Source organism: Cyprinus carpio, chromosome B22, assembly GCF_018340385.1.
Source record: "Cyprinus carpio isolate SPL01 chromosome B22, ASM1834038v1, whole genome shotgun sequence".
Lineage (NCBI taxonomy): Eukaryota > Metazoa > Chordata > Actinopteri > Cypriniformes > Cyprinidae > Cyprinus > Cyprinus carpio.
The window spans coordinates 18,048,635-18,069,323 of record NC_056618.1 but is presented as its reverse complement, the minus strand read 5'-3'; the positions used below and the strand labels follow the sequence as shown (position 1 = coordinate 18,069,323).

Below are 20,689 nucleotides of genomic sequence, written 5' to 3'. Positions count from 1 at the left end.
ATCTATCTATCCATCCATCCATCTATCTGTATCATTCAATCCATCTATCCATCCATCCATCTATCTATCTATCTATCATTCCTCTATCTATCTATCTGACTATCTAGCTATCCATCCATCCATCCATCCTTCCATCCTTCCATTAATCCATTCATATATTTGTCTATGTGTGTATCATCTATCTATCTATCTATCTATCTATCATTCCTCTATCTATCTATCTATCTATCTATCTATCTATCTATCTATCCATCCATCCATCCATCCATCGTCCATCTATCTATCTATCTATCTATCTATCTATCTATCTATCTATCTATCTATCTATCTATCTATCTATCTAGCTATCCATCCATCCATCCAATCCCATCGTTCCTCTATCTATCTATCTATCTATCTATCTATCTATCTATCATTCCTCTATCTATCTATCTATCCATCCATCTATCTATCCATCCCATCCATCCCCATCCATCGTTCCTCTATCTATCTATCTATCTATCTATCTATCTATCTATCTATCTATCTATCTATCTATCTATCTATCTATCTATCTATCTATCATTCCTCTATCTATCTATCTATCCATCCATCCATCCATCCATCCATCCTCTGACTATTTCTACCTATCAATCTATCTTTAAACTTCTGGACTGTCTTTATAATTAAACTTTATATTGTGATCCCAGAAAACTAAATAAGGTACATTACACTTAATTTGTGATGTATCATAATCTACTTTCAAAGATAAATGAATGCCTTATTTATCGTTTAACAGAATGATGATGAAGATGGTGCTTCCACAAAAGGTGGTGGAAACCCTGCTTTAGTATCCAAAACCCTTTATACAGTGGCTACAGGGCATTTGCAGAGCCATTTGGGGTAAATCTAGAAAAACATCCTTCTATGTGCTTGTAATTTTAACTACATGCATTTCTTTGATTGTTACTAATGGTCAAACACAGTGGTCCTAATCAATATTTTTTTATTTCAGGATCCAGCTGCTACAGACACACCCCAACCTCCTAGACTAGCACAGACATCAGCGCCGACGTCCTCTCTCTTTCATTACCTGTAATCAGCTGGAGAGCTTGGCTGGAGGAGGTGGTACAACACCTTTGTACATGGTTAAACTTAAAAATAAAAGACTTAAATGGCCTAATTATGTCCTAGACAACATCAGCCAACCGTGGTGCCTTCAGTTCAATAAAAATATCTGCTAAAAACACTGGGTGCATTTGTTAGTTTACCTGTTGTTTTCTTCTTGGCCAATCGCAAAGAAAATCAGCTGTCCAGGGACTAAAACCTGGGGTCTAATTAATGTCTCCAACTGCAATGCATAATCCCAAAGGTCTCATCGACATAATAGAAGGGTATTTTTGTCTTGTTCAATCATACTAAAGATGACTGAAGCGTAACGCAAGAGGGAGATGGGTGAAAATTTCCCTGAGGAAAACGACCACCTGTTTATACTGCTTGACAGGAAAACAACATTGTTGAGTTTGACCTGCAATGTACTGGGAACGGAAAAACCGGTCAGATTAGAATAAGTTGAGTTTAGTGTAGAAAAATTTGTCAAGTTTTCATTGTTTTCTGCTCAAATAATTTTTTTCTAAGTTTACCTGAGGTAGGTGCACAGTCAGGGCTCTAGTTCTGCATAAATTAAATGACATTCACGCGTTTGACTTGTTAGAAAGGCAAGACCAATCACAACCGAATATGCATATTAATTCAAGAAAGCAGACCAATCACGATCATTGGTTTGATTTTGAACTCCAAACATTTCAGTCAATAAGACATTTTTTAAAACTTCATTTTTTTGTGTGTTAGTTACAAAAACCACAAACGGATAAGGTAACTACAATAGTAATACTTACAAAATACAGTTTAAAAGGACTGTGTACTGTATGTTAAGCAGCTCAAGCTAATTCATCATAAAAATTGGAGAGAAAATGTGATTAATTGCTGGGATGATATGTTTGATTAATATCAATGCAGTGCTGCATTGCAAATACTGTAGTAATAATTTAGTCCATCAATCATTGACATGAGCGAGTTAGGAAGCTTCCTCATACAGGAAGCTTTTGGAATACAAAAACAGACCTAACAGCTTTATAATTCTTAAATGAATTGTAGACTGATTTTTAAGTAATTTTCTGTGCTATTTTTTGTAATTTGGGAATTAGCCTGGAGACTTTAGGACCCAGGGCTAGTGAGGACTGCAGTGAATTCACAGCTGGGCTTTCCTCCACCATTTTTCCAGTTCAACTCATGTCCCATCCCCCCATTTTCATAGCGCTCTTCGCAACAAAGCACGACACCATCCCCACTCTAGACAGAGCGGCTTCTGGGTCACACAAATGTGTCGTGTCACACCTTTCATTGTGTTTGCTTTGAAATGTGTGAAAAGGAGGAGACTACAATGTAGTCAAGATGGCATGTGGTGCATGTCTATAAGATAAAAAAACCTTTGAAGTAAATGTCAGGTGTTAAAGAAGAATTTGCTCACATTTGGGTGAGATAAATTAAAATGCACCTGTTGTTCAGTGAGCAAATTTCAACTTTTGAAAGAAAAACGCTCTTGCGTCTATGAAAACTTGCAGATAATGATCAGTATTGGTTCCAAAACATCTTGCCAATTACATGATAAATAGTAAAATCAAATTTGTTGTTACAATGTCTAACTGTTTTTATTACATTCGCACATCGGCTTCTATGAATGTGGCCAGAACTGGCTGTCCACCAAAACCACATGCCCGGAACAGATGTCCCAGAGGCCTTCGGGAGTTACCGAGAGGCGTATGTCTGCTCCACAAAGAAGAAGTTGCTGTCCTTTCAATAATTCAGTAATCTGAAGTTTTCTCCTGCCAACCAGAGTTCCTCAAATGCCAAAGAATGAATGCGGTGATGAGAACGACGTTTAGGCCTTGTGTTGGTTTGGTGGATTTGGTTCAATCCCTACATATTTATTGTGTCACAGTGCTGTTCTTGTTAGTGTGAAAACCCAGGACTTATTTTTTTATTTTCTTTCTAGACAAAACACATCTTTAAGCCCAAACAGTAAGCCATATAAATGGAAAATTTGGTAGAATGGAAGTACTTCCTGACCAGTGCAATGTTTCGGCCCAACTGGGAATGCAAGGGCTTAATTCCATTGGATTCGTTTTTTTGGAGTCTTTTTTTTTTTTTTTTTTTGCCAAATGCTACTTTTGTACAGTAATCTTTTCCCCCCAAACCAGTTTAAGCACAAACCATGCCCACAAACGATTTCTAAAGACTTTATTGGTCTACTCAGTCACAACGCTGACTAAGGACACAATGGTGAAAACAAAATACTAAACCCTAACCCTGACGTTAACCCTAGCATTACTGTTCGGATTCATACATGATTTTTTCTTAAGTCCGATTTTTTCTTGATGGTTGACTGTGATTGAGTTGATCCAGTTAACTGCAGAGAAAGGGTTTGTGCTTACCTGGTTGGGGGGAAAAAATCATGCAGTATGTTCAAGGCTGGTTCCCAGATTGTAATCACACTACATATAAGTATCAGGTATCTCTACTTTTATGGCTATAACTCTTGAACAGAATGAGTTATTTCTTAAGCTTTGGTACACCCAAGGAATGGTTCACTTTGAGAATACCTGAAAGATTTGATGGGCCTTAGCCACTTGTTGGCACTAATATGGTGCTAAAAACTGTGGGACTGTTTGTCCAATTTAGAAATTTTATATGCAGTATTGTTTTATAAAATATAGCCACTCTCAACAAAATTCAGTTGATTATCAATACTTGACACAAAATGTTGTGGGCCTGTTTGATAATGGACATGGAATTTCGATGTATACATAAAGCAATTGAAAGATTGGAAAGGAGGACTAAGAATCTCCAACGACAACTGGCAGTGCTACATTCGCTACAAGTGCCTGCACTTCAGCGTCCGTCCATTTATCTCTGTTCTCCATACTTGCAAAATAAGTTGACACAATGTTTACACAGTGTTTTAAATAATGACGGGTGAGGGCTTTTTTGTACGAATCCACCAATCAATGTATACTTACGTCATGGGTAGTACCAGTTGTGCTGGTTAGACCCTGCTCCGGAGTAGTAGATAATTTGGTTCTCGAAAAAAAAAAAAGGCAGTCCGGTACTAAAATCGCACCCAGTTTCGGCAGTTGTGAAAATGCCAAAAAGTGGGTAGTTCCACAATTAGTTCTAGTACTATGAAAAGGTTCCTGTGGTGCGAAAGGCCCTAATGTTACATTCACAGTCTGTAAGTAGATATATATTCCACAGTGTTTGATATCAAGACAAAGCAATTCCATCATTTGATGGGCCCCCCCCCTCATGCCAAACAAGAACTATTGGTGTTCCTCATATCATTTCAATTTTCTTTTTAAATATGGACTTAGAGTAAAAATAAGGCCCTACAGTACAATTATTAATTCTTCCAGCTTTATCTCCCATCCTTTAATCTGGCCAGACTGGAATTTATCCAAATTCGCATGCCCAGACCAGAAAAGGCAGGGAAATAGAAGCCACCAAGAGGCCTGTGGCAACGTCAAAGAAACAGCAGTCCTCCATGACAGACGTTTGAAATTATACACAACACAACAATGTCCCACCCATTTCATTCAAATAGAAGAAAGCTTTTGTTGAAACATACTACTTCCTGTCTGGAATTTGCCCAGTGGCATGTGGGATTTTCAATTTGATTTACTGAAACGTTGAAACTGTGTGATGAGACCTGGGCCCATATTCACAAAACATTTGATCTTACCACTAAGGGTTAAATCGCAACTTGGAGTCTGAGCATTACTGTAAAAAAGAACAATTATTAAAAAAAAAATAAAAAATTCAAAGGACTTAATAAATTTAACTGTTTCTGACTTTTGATGTATTCTCTTTTTTCTGGCCATTGTGTGGCAAATATGACATAATATGGTTGAATTAAGAAACAGAAATGGTTTAAAATATTAAATATTTAGGTACTATAAATAATATCTAAAATTTTCAAAGATACAGCAGTAAAAATAAACAACAATCTTACACGAATTATTCGCAGAGTTTGCACACAAATACGGCAGGAAAAACCAAGCATTACTAGAGGTCTTAACGCTTAAGAAATGCTGTTCGGCACATGAAACAGTGCCTAAAACCACTCATAACTGTGGTAGCAACATAAGTATGGCAACACACCAATGTTCAATACAAAATTAAATATACTTATAGTAATTATCACAATAAGCAATTCATCTGCTAAATAACATCTGGTAAGTTTATTAGCCAAACAGTCATTTACAGTTACCAAGCAACAAGGCATATTAATATAATATTGAATTTGTGCCGTTTGTTGGTGTGCACATTAGCTATTTTCATACGTGGCATATCCAGTCAGATTTTATAGCAGGAACTACTCATTTCCGAAATGGGATTTAACGGCATTTCCCAAACAATATGTAACTATGTCTAGACCTCATGAAACAGCGAATGGAGAAGTCTTTGAGCCATGATTTTTTTTCCACCAATAATATAGCCTATTCTTTAAAAAAAGAAAACACTGAGACTCCAGTAATCCACACCAAACATTTCTCAAACAGATTTTAATTCACAACTCGATAACAGTAACTAAAGATACAACACTGACATTTACAGCTTTTGAGTGTCACAGATTCAACTGGATGAAAATAAAAACTGATTAACAGGAAACCAAATTCTGCTCGTATTTTGCATGTGAATGAAAGGGTTTTGTTTTAATGAAACCCATATGTTGGTTAACTCAAAACTTAAATTTATAACACAAATTTCAAATGCTTGCCTTTTGGCACCAATAAACTGCTGCATTGCCATCTTCTACTTTAGTTTGAATGAGACCTTGTGAACCCAAAGGCCTTAGGCATTGCTGAACGCCAAACTTAATTCTCCCATATCTATTCCTCCTTTTGCACAAAAAGCAAGCATTATTGCTCTATGCAGATGAATCATCCTCAACAAATGAATTCCGGTGAGGCAGGAGAATGACCTTAAAAAAACACCTTGAGCAAGATTTAACAGACAACCTGAATGAATTTTTCCTTTTCCAATTTGTACCTTCAGATGTTGCCTTAATTAGTGCTGGATCAAAAACCATCCTACTGAAGATCACGTTTGTCATTTACAGAATTTGGTTAAATGTGTAGAAGGTGACATGGACCAACCCAACTTACGGATGTATGGATTATGAACATTATTAACTGCAGGATTAATGATGACAACATTTTTTCATATTCAAGTTTTTGTTTGAGGTACGTTCAATCAATGGACAAGCAAGTCCACTTCTTGACGGGATACTGAGAACTTAGAAAATGGAAGCATTTTTTTTTTTTGCAATTCTTTGTGGTCATGGCACCAACAAAACTGAAAAGAACACGAAAAACCAGGGTTGGCACATTAAAAGAAACATTTGGGGAATTTATGAGAAGTGGAGTGCAGAAAGAAACAAGAAAAATCAAGAAGGAAAAAGGTACAAATATTCAGTTAAATTTCAACTCTCTCAAAGTATAAGGCCATTTATTTTGCCATGAAATTAAATTAATATGCAAAAGTGCCCCCAATTTGAACATGTTAAGAGTCTAAACAAAAATATCATATGCAGTCTATGCCGGCAGACTAACATATTACAAAAAAACAAAAACTGTTGATGTCAAAAAAAAACAACAACAAAAAAACAACAACCCTGGGTGACACTGACATTAGCAGGATCCAAGGACTCTACAAATTCAGTCTGTTCCCATGATCCAATGAGAAGGCAGTCCATAACCACAGTATTCCAACACGAGAAACATTCTGGGAACTGCATAGTCATAAATAAGGGTTTGTTCATCAGTCCAATCCTTCAGAAGTTAGGTAAAAATACACAAAAGAAAGGTAGGTTGGGATGTGTTGGGAAAACAAAATACTGTGAGAGCAGAAAAAAAGATTCTCATCTTTGGATTATGATGTCAGTAACTACTTGATGATAATGCAAAATTTGGAGGTAACTGCAATGCTCCCATCCAGAGATAACCTGGGGTTTGTTTCCACAAAACGCAACTTTGCAAAACAAAAAAACTTAACAAGAAAAAACAAAAAAATAAAAATTCCCAGCAAGAGTCTATACAGAGTCAACAAGTGGATGGATCTGTATCACAGGCGACAAGTTAACTTGCAAGATTTTTTGTGCCTTCCTTCTCACCTCCTCGTCTGTGACCGAATCGTCTACTTTTATAACCTTCCATTCAAGACCATTGCCATTCAGTCTAGAAACGTCTTGGCCATTGGTGAGTGTAGACTGGGACCCAGTTATAGCTTTGGAAAAATGGAGTCTCCTCACTGAAACCATTGTCCAGACCACTGGTCATCACATCAGGTTTACCTGATACAGTTTCAATCTTTTTATAAATGCTACCATCTTTAAGAACGAAACCATTTTGACAGACGACTGGGGCAGAGTCTCCAATAAGGGCATCGCTACTTTGAACGGACATGACAAAACACGTTTGTTGTGCCCAAGGCAACTACATTGATGTCTGACTGCCATTTTCTGTTGGAGAATGCGGAATTCCGGAGAGATCCGGTGGCCCGTCCCAGAGCAAAACTGGGGGTGCTTTTAGAATCTGAACCAAAGTGACCTTTGCATATAACCTCGCGGTGTGGCCTTTCGGTCAACCCTTTTATGTTTGTTAGTTGAGGCACTGCTGCGCTTGAACAGAGTGTTTATCTAGCATTGGGCCGATCCAACATTCTGCTTAAGACTGTCCACCGAGAGATTGGTAAGGCAGGATCTTGGGTTGGTTTTGGAGAATGTCCTTTGCTGCCTCTACTGAGCATCGCGTAATTCACATCCTTGGTCTGCTCAAACCTTTCCGCCCTCGCTTCTTGCAAGGTTTCTGCACTCTCTGAACCTTGCTGCCAATTTTAGAAGAGATTGGCTCCGTGGTGCAAGACGTGTATCCATATACATCTTTGCTCTTCAAAATCACAGGCTTGGCTCCCTCTTTCCTCAGCTTTTGAAGAAAGGACACCATTTGTCTCTCAGTGTCCGAAAGGTCCTGGACATGGGGTTTAAAGACCCTCAGGGCCTCTTCGAGGGCAGTTTGTCCAGCTGGGGGCCAAGAATCTGGCCCAGGAATGGACTACCCTCCCCATGCCCTGCTCTTCACAATTCATGGTGCACCTTCACAGCTGGTATGCATAAGGACTTCAGGTGTCTGTGAATATGAAAAGGATATGAAGGTGATGATTTAAAAAAAAAAAAAAAACTCACATGAATTACTGTTTATTTTATCTAATATGAAAAGCAGTGCAAATTCTGCAACACTAGCACCAAATGGATTAGCTGATTGTATCTTCCAAAAGTAGACCTAGATTTAAACTATTCACTATAAATTATCCCAGCCAGTCTGATTGTATCGCAGTTCGGCAAAACAATGTTTTTTAATTGTTTGCTTTGGGTCAAAACAGTACCATGACTCAACTAATCACAACATTCTGGTTATGCAGTTTGAACTGTCAGTTTTTTAAAAGTGCTCTTCAACTATAATACTCCATTAATAGGCCAATAAGTAAAGTAGCTGGTAGGGCTTTTATTTCATACAATCAAAGTTGCATGAATAACTGTCTGGAGAATATTTTGTTGGTTGAGATAATGACTTCAGCTGTGAAATGGGCATTTACAAGTGTTCAGATAGTATGTAAAGTATTAGCCTCAGAGTAAATTTCTTACAAATAACATTACCTACAGGAAACACTGGCCAATTTAATTTTGCAAACTGTTCTAATTCCCTAAGATTTTTTAAGAATCTCTCTATCCATGGGAAATGGATCTGAACTCACTGCTTTCCACTTCAAAACAGTTCTACAATTTCAACCAGTGGTTCTTTGTCCATTGTTAAGGGCAATGACTTTTGATAGACAACTTTCTGATTGTAGTTTCAACATTGCATCTACAAATGCTTAGCAATTTTTATAATTTAGGTCATTGAACAAACATACACAGGAAATGTCAGAAATAAAAACAAGCAAATTTGATCAAACAGAACTATTTTGATAACATTTGAAATAATTCCACATAGCAAAAGGCATTTGCTAGGGTTGTTGAATGTTTTACTGCAAAAGATTTGGCACCATGCCCTGTGATAAAATACTTAGATGCATTGATGCATCAAGAACAAAGTAAATTGTAAGGTGAATTCCACATTTAGCAATTATGCATCAGGGGATTCATTATTTTCTTCAAGGCAGTTTCTGAATTTCAACAGGACACAATACAACTGTACTCAAGAAGCTACATTAAAGAAGCACCTCACCACAATGCAAGTAATGGCAAAGACAATAGAATACCCAAGACATGTCACTCGTATAGTTTTGAATGGGGAAAAATGCAACGCTCAACATGGAGCTCAATCTCAGGAAGCCCCGCCTTCTGAATGAAAGAGCCAATCACTAATTGGTAAAGTCATCGCGTCACTGCAGCTGCCGTTAGAAGTCCCGGTTGCTATAGAAACAGTCAACGCTCTGAGACGTGCTCTTAGGACCTTTCTGCGCATGCACACAGGCTGATCTAACCTGAATAATAAGCTTTAATAATGCTTTTTGAGCAAAAGTAACATTTATATGACACAGTTTGTTGTCAGATTTTCTTTGGTGATTTCAAATAGAAATTTAATCGTAAGCTTAGTGAACAGTTTTGGAGAATTTGAGTTTTTCCCATTCCAAGAGATAGGACATTGCACTTACGTTCCTGAGACGCGTCGTCAACGATGGCCGCCCGAGTGACATGACTTGTCTTGTAAAAGGACTTTGGTAATAGTAATATGTTTTAAATGGGTGCTTGACATGAGAAAGTTAGAGAATTATGTAAGTTTTAGATCTCAAAACTTCATTGCTCCAAAAACAGCTTTCACTGAAACCAAGCATGCAAAATGACATTTTCTACTTCCACATTTTTAATAATGTAATAATACACCAGCACAAGACTTCCTGCACAGATACTGATCCAACACCTACTTTTATATCATTGCTCTTTTACAGTGAAGGAATTTCTTTTGCAGTGCACTGTAAAAATGGTCAAAATTTTAATGGTACAAGACAGTAAAAATGCTATGGTACAAAACTGTTAATTTGTTAAATGACAAGTTCTCTCACTATATACAATAAAAACTAATTAATCTAACAGGATTTTACTCTAAAATTGACAGATTTTAGAAGATAAACAGAGCAAGTCATCTTATAATTTACAGTGAAAACCATGAATTGACATTCCCATAATTCTCTGTATGGCACGCCACATTTAATGGTTTTGCATTTAAAAAACAATGTTTCTTTTTTTTTAATGACATCTTATGGTATTGACTTAAGAGTTAGCTGCATTATTTTATGTATGTTACCATGATGGAGTTTAGTATTTGTGTGGTCTTATTTTTTTTTTAGCATTTACTTCAGCTTTTGGAAAAGCTACTTGTGGTGAGCTGTGATTCATCATGTTGCTTTCTCATTACCACCTCTGAGGTACAAAATCAGATTTTAGTACTTCAGGAGGTTGGTATATTAAAGGGTTAGTTCACCCAAAAATTTAAATTGGCCCATATTGTACTCGCACTCATTGCATCCTGGGTGTATATGTTTTTTTTTTGACTAATCCAATCAGAGTTATATTAAAAATTTGTCCTTGCACATCCATCCATAATAAAACATGCCTCACATGGCTCCCGGGGGTGAATAAAGGCCTCCTGTAGCAAATCGATGCATTTTTGTAAGAAAAATATCCATATTTATAATGTTCTAAACACTTTTCTATCACTTCTGCTAACTGCCGAACGCAGATGCCTTTCCAGTCAGATGACGTAGTATGTAGGTGTAGTGGCATGTGGCGGTGCTTAGTGACGAGAGAAAACAAAACAAAACATTGTTCACTAATTAGAGTCACAAAACAAGGATTTGTAAATAAAAATGTCAGAGGATTTCGATATAAGCCAAGAGGAGACTGGTTTTCTTTGGCCAAGTAAGGATACTTTGCTTCCTTTGCTCCTGTAAACAAACATGCGAGACTAGCATATTTTACATGAGTGTGTGCTACGCGTACATCCTACGTCATCCGCCTGGAACAGTTAGCGGAAGTTAAAGAAAAGTGTTTATAACATTTTAAATATGGATTTTTCTTTCTTTTTTTTTTTTTTTTACAAAAATGGATAACCCATGATTTAACTGAAATAAGGGAACAAATTAATAAATCGAACAAATTCTTAATTCATGAAATCTTTCATTTCCCTTCCCGCATGTTTACCAAAGTAAGAGATGTGAAAACAGTGATTAAAAGTGAAAGACAATAAAATAAACCTGCGAAATTAGAGGGTTAGATGGTGAGGATTTAGGAAAAGAAACAATGCCTAAATATTACTGAATTTGTGGAAATTCGTGACCAACCGGCAAACCAGAATAAAGCTGCATAAATGTAGGCTATGGGTTGGAACGCATCCAAAAGCATGGTCGGGGGACAAAACGGGATGCTTTAAGGAAAATGTATAGCCTATATAAGTAATAGGCCTAACATAAAAATAACATTTTGTTTTCATAAAAAAAAAAATAAAAAAAATAAAAGCTAAATATATTTGACTTAAGATAACGAATTTAAAACAGAAGTGTGGCGGCGCTCCAAAAGTTCATGAAAAAAAAGGATGACAACACGCATTCTGTTTGCTTGCTTTATTTTACAAGAGCACAAATCTTCTGTTTTTATTGTGAGTGTGCACAAATGTAAGTAAACACTTTTGCGGATAATATTTATAATATTTATAAAAAAAAATTTTTTTTTATGTCTCAGCTGTTTCAATTGCGCTGGCGCCTCGCGCGCACGTATTCTAACAATTCAAACTTACATCACAGTTCATTATCAAAATAAAATACAGTCAACCAAAAATATAAAAAGTTACACTGGTCAGTTTTTATAGACCATAGTATACCGGTCTACTCCGCTATTATGCTAAAGACGTTTTTTTCTCATGTGAAGAGGATAATCTTTTCCGTCTATATACGAATGCATGTAATTATAAATAATAGTTTAACATTCAAATACATTGCGAATGTGGAAACATTTGGATTTGTGCTGAATGAGACGTGAGCAATAACCTCCAAACGTACTCGCTCGTCCTGTATGCATGCACTGTCACGATCTAATGCACTGTAAATGGCGGATTTTAAAAACAAATAGGCCTACCGGAATGCAAAAATTCAAAACTGCGCCACAGTTAGGCCTATGTTTGGGATGATTTTATTTTAAATGCCATAATGTCAGTTGAAAACATTGCAATTGTGTTTTAAAATACAACAACGAGCACTACTAAACCATTTAAAGAGGCGCGTTCAGCGGTCTCCGTGCCGAGATAGAAAACAGTCATCAAAGTAAAATGATCTCAAACATATGGCACGCTCTCTTCATTTTATCAAATGATCTTAAATCACATCTATTCATTTTATAATCCAGCATTTTATTCAGACTAAAACCCCTTTAATTCAAGCTAGAATTCATCCTGTCATACAGGTGACTGCGTGCCACTGCAATAGACGCATTTTTCAGCATTAAGATTAACGATTAATCGATCGTTAATTTAAACAACGATCGATCATGGAAATTATCGAAAATTGACATCCCTACTGCTCACATCTCAGCTTGTCTAACAGACATTTCTTGCTGGATGAAGGTCCATTACCTTCAGCTCAACCTTGCCAAGACAGAACTGCTTGTGGTTCCATCAAACCCATTGTTTCATCATAAAAAACAACAAACAAACAAACAAAAAACAAACAAAAAAAACCCCAAACAGCCAGAAACCTTGGAGTTATGATTGATGATCAGCTGACTTTCTCAGACCACATTGCTAAAACTGCCTGGTCCTGCAGATTTGCTTTATTCAACATTAAGAAGATCAGGCCCTTTATTTCGGAACATGCTTCACAACTCCTTGTTCAAGCTCTTGTTCTGTCCAGGCTGGACTATTGCACTGCTCTCTTGGCAGGTCTTCCAGCCAGTTCTATCAAACCTTTACAATTAATCCAGAATGTGGCAGCAAGATTAATTTTTAATGAGCCAAAAAGAACGCACATCACACCTCTGTTTATCACTTTGCACTGGCTACCAATAACTGCTCGCAAGGTGTTAATGTTTGCCTACAAAACCACCAGTGTCTCTGCACCCCTTTACTTAAATTCATTACTTACGTTCTGCAAGTGAACGTCGCTTTATTGTGGCATCCCAAAAAGGCACAAAAACACTTTTACTGACTTTTACATTAAATGTTCCCTCCTGGTGGAATGACCTGCCCAACTCAATCCCAGCAGGTGAGTCCGTGGCCATCTTAAAGAATCAGCTAAAACACATCTCTTCCACTTTATTTGACCCTCTAACTCTAGCACTGTCTATTCTAATTCTATTCTTTAAAAAAAGTTGTGACTTTCAGACTTGCACTCTACTCATTAACTAACTACTTGTTTTCTTAAAACAAACAAACAAAAAAAAAACACTAGCTTTCCTAATCTTTTTGTATTCTATTTGTTTTCTTTTTATTTTCTTATAAAATTAACAAAAGCAAAAAGGCCTCTATAACACTAGCTTGCTCTATTCTTTTTCTATTCTATCTGTTTTATTTTATTTTATTATATAATAAAAACAAACTTGCTAAGTGTACGGTGTTTAAGCTAAGTGAGCCTTGTTATAGCACTTGCATATCATTGCTCTTTTGTTGTTTTTGATTGCTTCCATTGTCCTTATTTGTAAGTCGCTTTGGATAAAAGTGTCTACTAAAAGACTAAATGTAAATGTAATGTAAAATATACCACATAAAACATAATATTACAACTTGTATATGTACAAAATGAAGCAGATATTGTGTGCTATAGTCAGAATGTGTAACTCCTGTTTTTGACACGCTCTTGGCTCTTCCCATAACAATGCGCTGAAACAAGGCAACTAAACAAAAAATTCATAATGTTTTATTATAATAATGTTCTCATTAGAATGTTACATACGCGACATTACCAATCATAGTTATTAATGTTGTGCGCTGCTGTTTGAGCTGCGTGCACTGAGCTGAAGATCACCAGTAAACTGAAGCACTCTATTAAAAAAGATACTCTACCCCAGCATGAAAATTGTGTCATTAATCACTTACCCCCATGTTGTTCCAAACCCGTAAAAGCTTTGTTCATCTTCCGAAAACAATTTATGATATTTTGGATGAAAACCGGGAGGCTTGTGACTGTCCCATTGACTGCCAAGTAAGTTACACTGGCATGGTCCAGGAAGGTATGAAAGACATCAGAATAATTCATCTGCCATCAGTGATTCAACCGTAACGTTATGACGCGATGAGAATACTTTGTACATGAAGAAAACAAAAATAATGACTTTATTCAACAATTTGTCTCCTCTGTGTTCTACGCATCACCGTAGCGGCATTTTGGAGAATATCCACTGGACACAAGCAGCGTACGCTCTTCTGTGTCAGCCGCGCTGCACGGATGCGCTGTTTTTCGTACAAATCAAAGTGTAAATACATGTAGAAAACGTATTCCTTGTGTTGCAGCTGACAGAGAACAGCATACACAGTTTGAGTTCAGCATATATTCTCCAAAATGGCGCTACGGTCATGCGGAGATATGCAGAGGAAACAAATTGTTAAAGTTGTTGTTTTTGTTTCCTTTGCATACAAAAAGTATTCTCGTCACTTCAAAACACACCAGATACAATCTATGAAAACAAGTTAATATCCCAAGCGGCATTGCTTCCCAAGTAAATTTATAAAGTCCATGATGATTGATGATTCAAATCATAATGGCTGAGGAATGCATTTTGGACATGATACTAAACAAAATTCTTAGAAATCAATCGCAATTCCTACATCACAGAGATGAATTAATTATTAAGCAGTAAAGAAGAAAATCGACACTTTTCGCATGATTTTGTTCATTCAAGAATCAGATCTGTTTGTCTGAGGAGTTCACACATTCAAACTGGATGACCAGACAAAAACACATTGGCACTGAAGAGCAATTATGATATTTAAAGTACAAATACTCGCTTTGCAGCCAACCAATCTTTTAAACCAAGATAGACATGTCACCATCACATTGCTGAAAGGACTGTTTCGCTCTTGGTATTAATAGATCTTTACCAACTTAACCAATTAAATTCATGCAATTCACAGAATGACCACAAATGACAACGATCGGCACCATGCTCTGAATCTGCAATGTAAAAAGTTCAGACTAGAATACTTATATACTTACAGAATACTTACAGACAATAGATGAACATTTATAGGGTTGTGGTGATAGAAAATAATATTGTATATTGATGATAGTCAGAGATATCACCTGCGCTGATGCCTTTGATGATAACAATACTATTATTATTATTAGGCTAGTATTATCATCTTATTATATTAGGGCTTATTTGTTCCATTATATTTCTTTTTACACGTTTTTACAAGGTTGTTCTTATAACCAATCACACACGATTCTGTTGAGCCTGTGTCTTTTCTCTCTCTCTCTTACCCATTACACAGCTGTTGCAGCCATTAAAATAGATCAGTTTTGTTTTTGATAGTAAAGTAGTTATATTTCTTTTTGTTTCCTTATAAAGTTAATTTAGAAATATGTTTGGAACATTTTTTGTTTGTAAATGTTTTTTTTTTTTTTACTTGTTAACCTGCAGCCCCCATTTTGGGACTCACAGCTGAAAATGACCTACCTAACTTAAAATTGTAATAGTTCCCGACTTCAGTGTGCTACACACACAATTTTGGTGTCTTTGGAAAGAAGACCCTTAGGGCTTTACCATCCATCATCCAGAGTTGATGCTCAAAAAGATAAAAAATTAATAGACACTGAAGTGCCTTGAAAAAAAAAATTGTACCACACTGATGGTAATCATACAGATGCGCCATATAGTCATAATCACACTCTATTCATATAGACCGCATTCACACTGATAGCTGTGATTACACAGTAATCACACGCTGAAGTGTGCTCAAACAGATGGTAATCATGCAGATACAGCCACATTCCCCATAAAAACACACACACATATGAAAAATGTTGAAGAAAAAAAAAAAGATTTGTGCAAAAAGCCGATTGCCAAGAATTCAAATAAACAATATTCCGCTTATCTTTGACTTTTTTTTTTTTTTTGTGGATGGTCTCATTCTGTTTGTGACACTGTATACTAAAAAAAAAACATGCTGTTTTTTTACTACCAAGACGCAGTTTTTTTGAGCGTAGGTTATTCCATAACGGATACAAACAATACTGTCCACAAAGAAAAGGAGACGTAAAAAACTATTGCTTCGTTGGACTAAACGTGCTCTATGAGATGTCGTTAAGTGGGCCCATACCTTTCTAACTAAACCTGGATTTACAGCTGTGGATGTGTTTATGACTCACTATTACGCATGTTTTTGATGTGTTCTGCTTACACAAAATTTAGCAAATACATTCCTTATAAGCTTTCCTTTGAAAAACAGCGATCTGTCATTGACGCTTGAGGCTTAGACCTTTATAAAGATATATAGTTTGTAAAGATTAATTTTGTCCCTTTTCATTTAATCTATTTGTAAACATTGACACATGTAAACAAAGCACTCAGTGCACTGGCATCCAGGTGCGGGTTAACGGGTTAAAGTAACGACCAAGCGGCCAGCTGAAGACAGTGAGTTGATCATAGCCTATGTTCTCAAATCATTACAATTTGCCTAAAATAAAATCTTCAAGCATATCACAATGTCAGTTTAAACGTGCTATTAGGTGTAGCCTATATCCAATCATTTGTGTGGAGAGTGGAAGCGTACATGGAGGCGCCGGTGTGATCCGTTGCAAACAACTAAAAACACACAAGGAACATTTGATAATGTAAATGTTCCTTGCTCATTTTCTGTAGCTGGTCTGGAACCATAGAATATGGAGAAGATAGTGAAATAGGTCTACAAAAAATACAGCAACACAGATCAAGCATTTGATGCATTTTGAGAGATAAAGTCTGTGGGTGAGCTCTGTGAATAAGTACTGAATATATTACTGCAAATACCAAAAGAAATGCACAAATTTATGCCTTGATATTATGGCAAAAGCCTTCCCAAAAAACACTATATTGCAAAGATAACAGCAATCCAATCAATGACAACTGACAAAATGGCTGTCACTAAACTGCTAGATTGCATATCAGCAGTGGCTCAAGAATCAGGAATAAGCTCATATAACTTCAGTTGGCCTGTTTTCTTCGCACAACTGATTTTTTCCTGTAAAAACAAAAAAAAAAAGCCATTGGATTGTCAGTATGCAAATGTTTGCACCTGGTGCGAATGGAACCACTCGCAAGTGTTCAGCCACTGTCACAAAAGTGTCTTGTTTAACCACTTAAAGTATCAAAAGTTTATGTAAATGTGTGTTTCTGACATGTTTTTGTCCAGATCGCCAAAACATTTTGGAACTTGTGTAGCCCCATCCAACAGAAACAGAAATGAATGTTAATACGAGGTGTAAACAACCAATGAAGTACACTAGCTAAAAGACTTGGTCATTTGCACCCACTCCATTCGATTTTCAAATGTAAATGAAGCTCACAACTGAAAAACTGGTGAAAAATCAGATTGCAAGATAGCTTAATGTGTATCCTTTGCTATTTGTTTAGGGTACTGAATGTTTTAAAGTATTGTAGATAACCTATCACTGTAAAATGTAATTTTCCAAAAGTAAATGCACATATTGAACAGACATGCAGACTAGAACTATCGAGGCAAGAGAATGAATCAATAACTAGAAATTACTGGTCATTGAGGTTTTTTTGTCAATTTGCAAAAAATCATACTGTACTCTAATCATCAACAGAATGTTTATCCTCGGTATGAATAGTTCCTTTGGAATGCATTGTGCCTAATATATATTACAATTTTGTTTGTGGGTTAAATCATGGGCTATTGAACTCCAGTCCTGAGGACCACTATCCTATGGGGTTTGCTCAAACTCTAATCAAGCACACCTGAAAATGCTAATCAAAGTCTTCAGAATTAGCGGAACATAAGAGCCAGCTGTTTTTGATTAGTGTTGGAACTAAATGCTGCAGGAAAGTACAAAGCATGCAAGCACTTCTATCTATGAAAGCTAGTTCATGCATTTTGCAAATACACATTGCTTTTCCATCAATACCACTACGGGTACTACAGCGCTAACAATCTTTTACTGTCAGTTTCCTCGTTCTGACAACTGTTTAAAAAGAAATAAGATGAGCAAGTTGAAAGTTGCTAGTTACTGGGAAAAACAAAAAAAAATTGGCAAATTTATTGTACCTTTTGTAAAGAGATTTTTTTAATTGCCACAAACAACAGCAACAGAACTCTCACAATGTTTTTGGCCAGACATTAATGTCTTTTTAAGTATTTTTTTCTTGCCTTAAAAACGTACATGAATCCACTGTGTTTGTGAATGTAGAGCACAAACACAACTTACTTAATAGAATTATTAAACGTACATTTGACTACTGAAATACACAAGTCGCGGAGACGTGTATTCGTTATGAACGAATGTTAGTATTGAATATATATACACGTACTTACTGGGATTTAACATTTCCTATGCATTTACATTGCCAAGAGATCTAACTGATGTGTGTTTTCGTAATTTTAAGAGTGTATTATTATCTGTAACATGTAGAAAATGTTGTTTTTAGAAAATAAATCAGATGTTAAGAGACGTTTACAGTCGATGCACTCCTGCATTATAAAAACTGGAGTGCAACACAAGGCGAGTTGAACGGATTTTTATAATTGCGATTTAACGGAAGTAGCGACAGATTTTTAATATAGCGATGCACATTTGAACAAATTCTTTTCTGAAAAAGAAAAAAAAAATGTTGGATAGGGATGCGGTTGTATCTATTGTTGACTGGATGAAAGCAGGTGTGATTCAGAGTTCGCAGTCAATTGTAAGAAAGGGGTGTGGTTTAATTGCACTAAACTAAGAAGTTTATCGTAAGTCTTGAGAAGTCTATCGAATTGGAATAAAAAAAGTAAAAAAAAACAGAACATTCATTGAATTCTTTCCAACAAGATTAATTTCACTCAGAAAGTAAATAATTTATGAAAACTACAGGTAAATTTATATGAATTTTCACTTCTTGCCGACTTTAACTGCCATTCTAAGTTATGTAAACAGTATATTTTACCCAACCTCCAAATTCATTAGATCAGTCCTTTGTCTTAAAAATGACTCTGAGCTGCCAAGTTGCTTTTCAAAACATCTAGCATTATGCGGTGCGAAATGTTTTTAACAGCCAAAAAGTCACTATAGCGAATATTTACGGCATCACAGTTTAAAATTCCTCAAATGTGATATTGCTATGACTGGTCACTAATTAAGCTAATTGCGTCTAAACACAAATTATTGTAAACTTGTAGTTCATATTCAAATCTGATTTTATTTAGTTGAAAAAGTAATTTCCCTAAATCAAAACAAACCAGGCAAATTATAACAATTTTACACAATTAAACTGAAAAATAGGCATGCCTTTTGTTTCAAGGTTGTTGTTTTGTGTGTGTGTGTGTAATGAAATCTATACTTTAAATCTATGTCTGTATTTAAATTCACAACACATACATGAATACAGACACGTTTTCCTAGTAGCTAGCTCGCCCGGCGCCCTAAACTGCGATACTTCACGAGGTTTGACGTCAGCGAGCGCATACGAAAATACACAGATCCGGTCTTTACACGCTAAATTAATCTTCCTTAGCAACCAAAGCGTTAAAGCAGATCGAATGATATGCAAGAGGCGAAGTGGTACTGCGAAACCACAGGTTTGTAGCAGTCAACGGCAATAATTTAGAATTACATTCAATAAACATTTCAAATGGCGATGAAACAATACAATAGAGGAACGTTCAGCTGGCGAAAAGGAAGATAAACATTCGTCTGATACTTACCGGTTGAATATTGCCTCGCAAATGGATCGGATAAAAACGTTTCAAAAACAACAGACGTTTTTCAGCCCCACTTTGGGTGTCTACTTGAGAAAAACTAATACGCAAAAAGCCAGGCTAAAATGTAGTTGAGTATAAGCCATATACGAGTCTTTATGGCGAACCTGCTTTAAGTAAATATCACACTGCTGTAAGACCGCGCATCCTCCTACAAATAAATACATATATATTTTAAAAAATGTCTTACCTTTTACCGAGTCCCTTGTGAGAGCATTGAAATGAGAGCTGCCGAGCTCTCTGTCATGAAACAAAAATGGCTCTCAAAGCTTCAGAGGGCGAGCGTTTCGGAGTGGCTGACAGAAGAAGGGGCGGAGCTATCGCGAAAATAGCTAGCTAAGGTTAAAAATTGTTTAAGTGCAAAAGTAGCTTTTCATTATGTTGTGGACAATGGTGCAGAAATATGTATGTAACATAAAAGGAAAAAAAAAACAGACCAGTGATCATTAAATTATTAAACATTTATTTATAGTATTATTATTATTAATATAGTCACGAAAGTTCACACATAACCTGATATACATATGTATAAAATATATATATATTTAATAAAAAATATCACAAAAGGGTGATTATATTCCTACAGGATTTGTAGTTTGGCAGTGGGGGATGGGCGAGCAGGAGCCCAACCCCCACAAATGGGATTGAAGTAC

General features: G+C 36.2%; 2 pseudogenes; one reads left to right on the top strand and one right to left on the bottom strand.

The window, feature by feature from the left end:
• The window catches only part of LOC109076928, a 33,322-nt pseudogene extending 32,094 nt beyond the window's left edge, over positions 1–1,228 (top strand).
• Positions 1,229–6,700: 5,472 nt separating this feature from the next.
• LOC122141531 lies at positions 6,701–20,329 on the bottom strand (annotated as a pseudogene).
• Between the last annotated feature and the right edge of the window lie 360 nt (positions 20,330–20,689).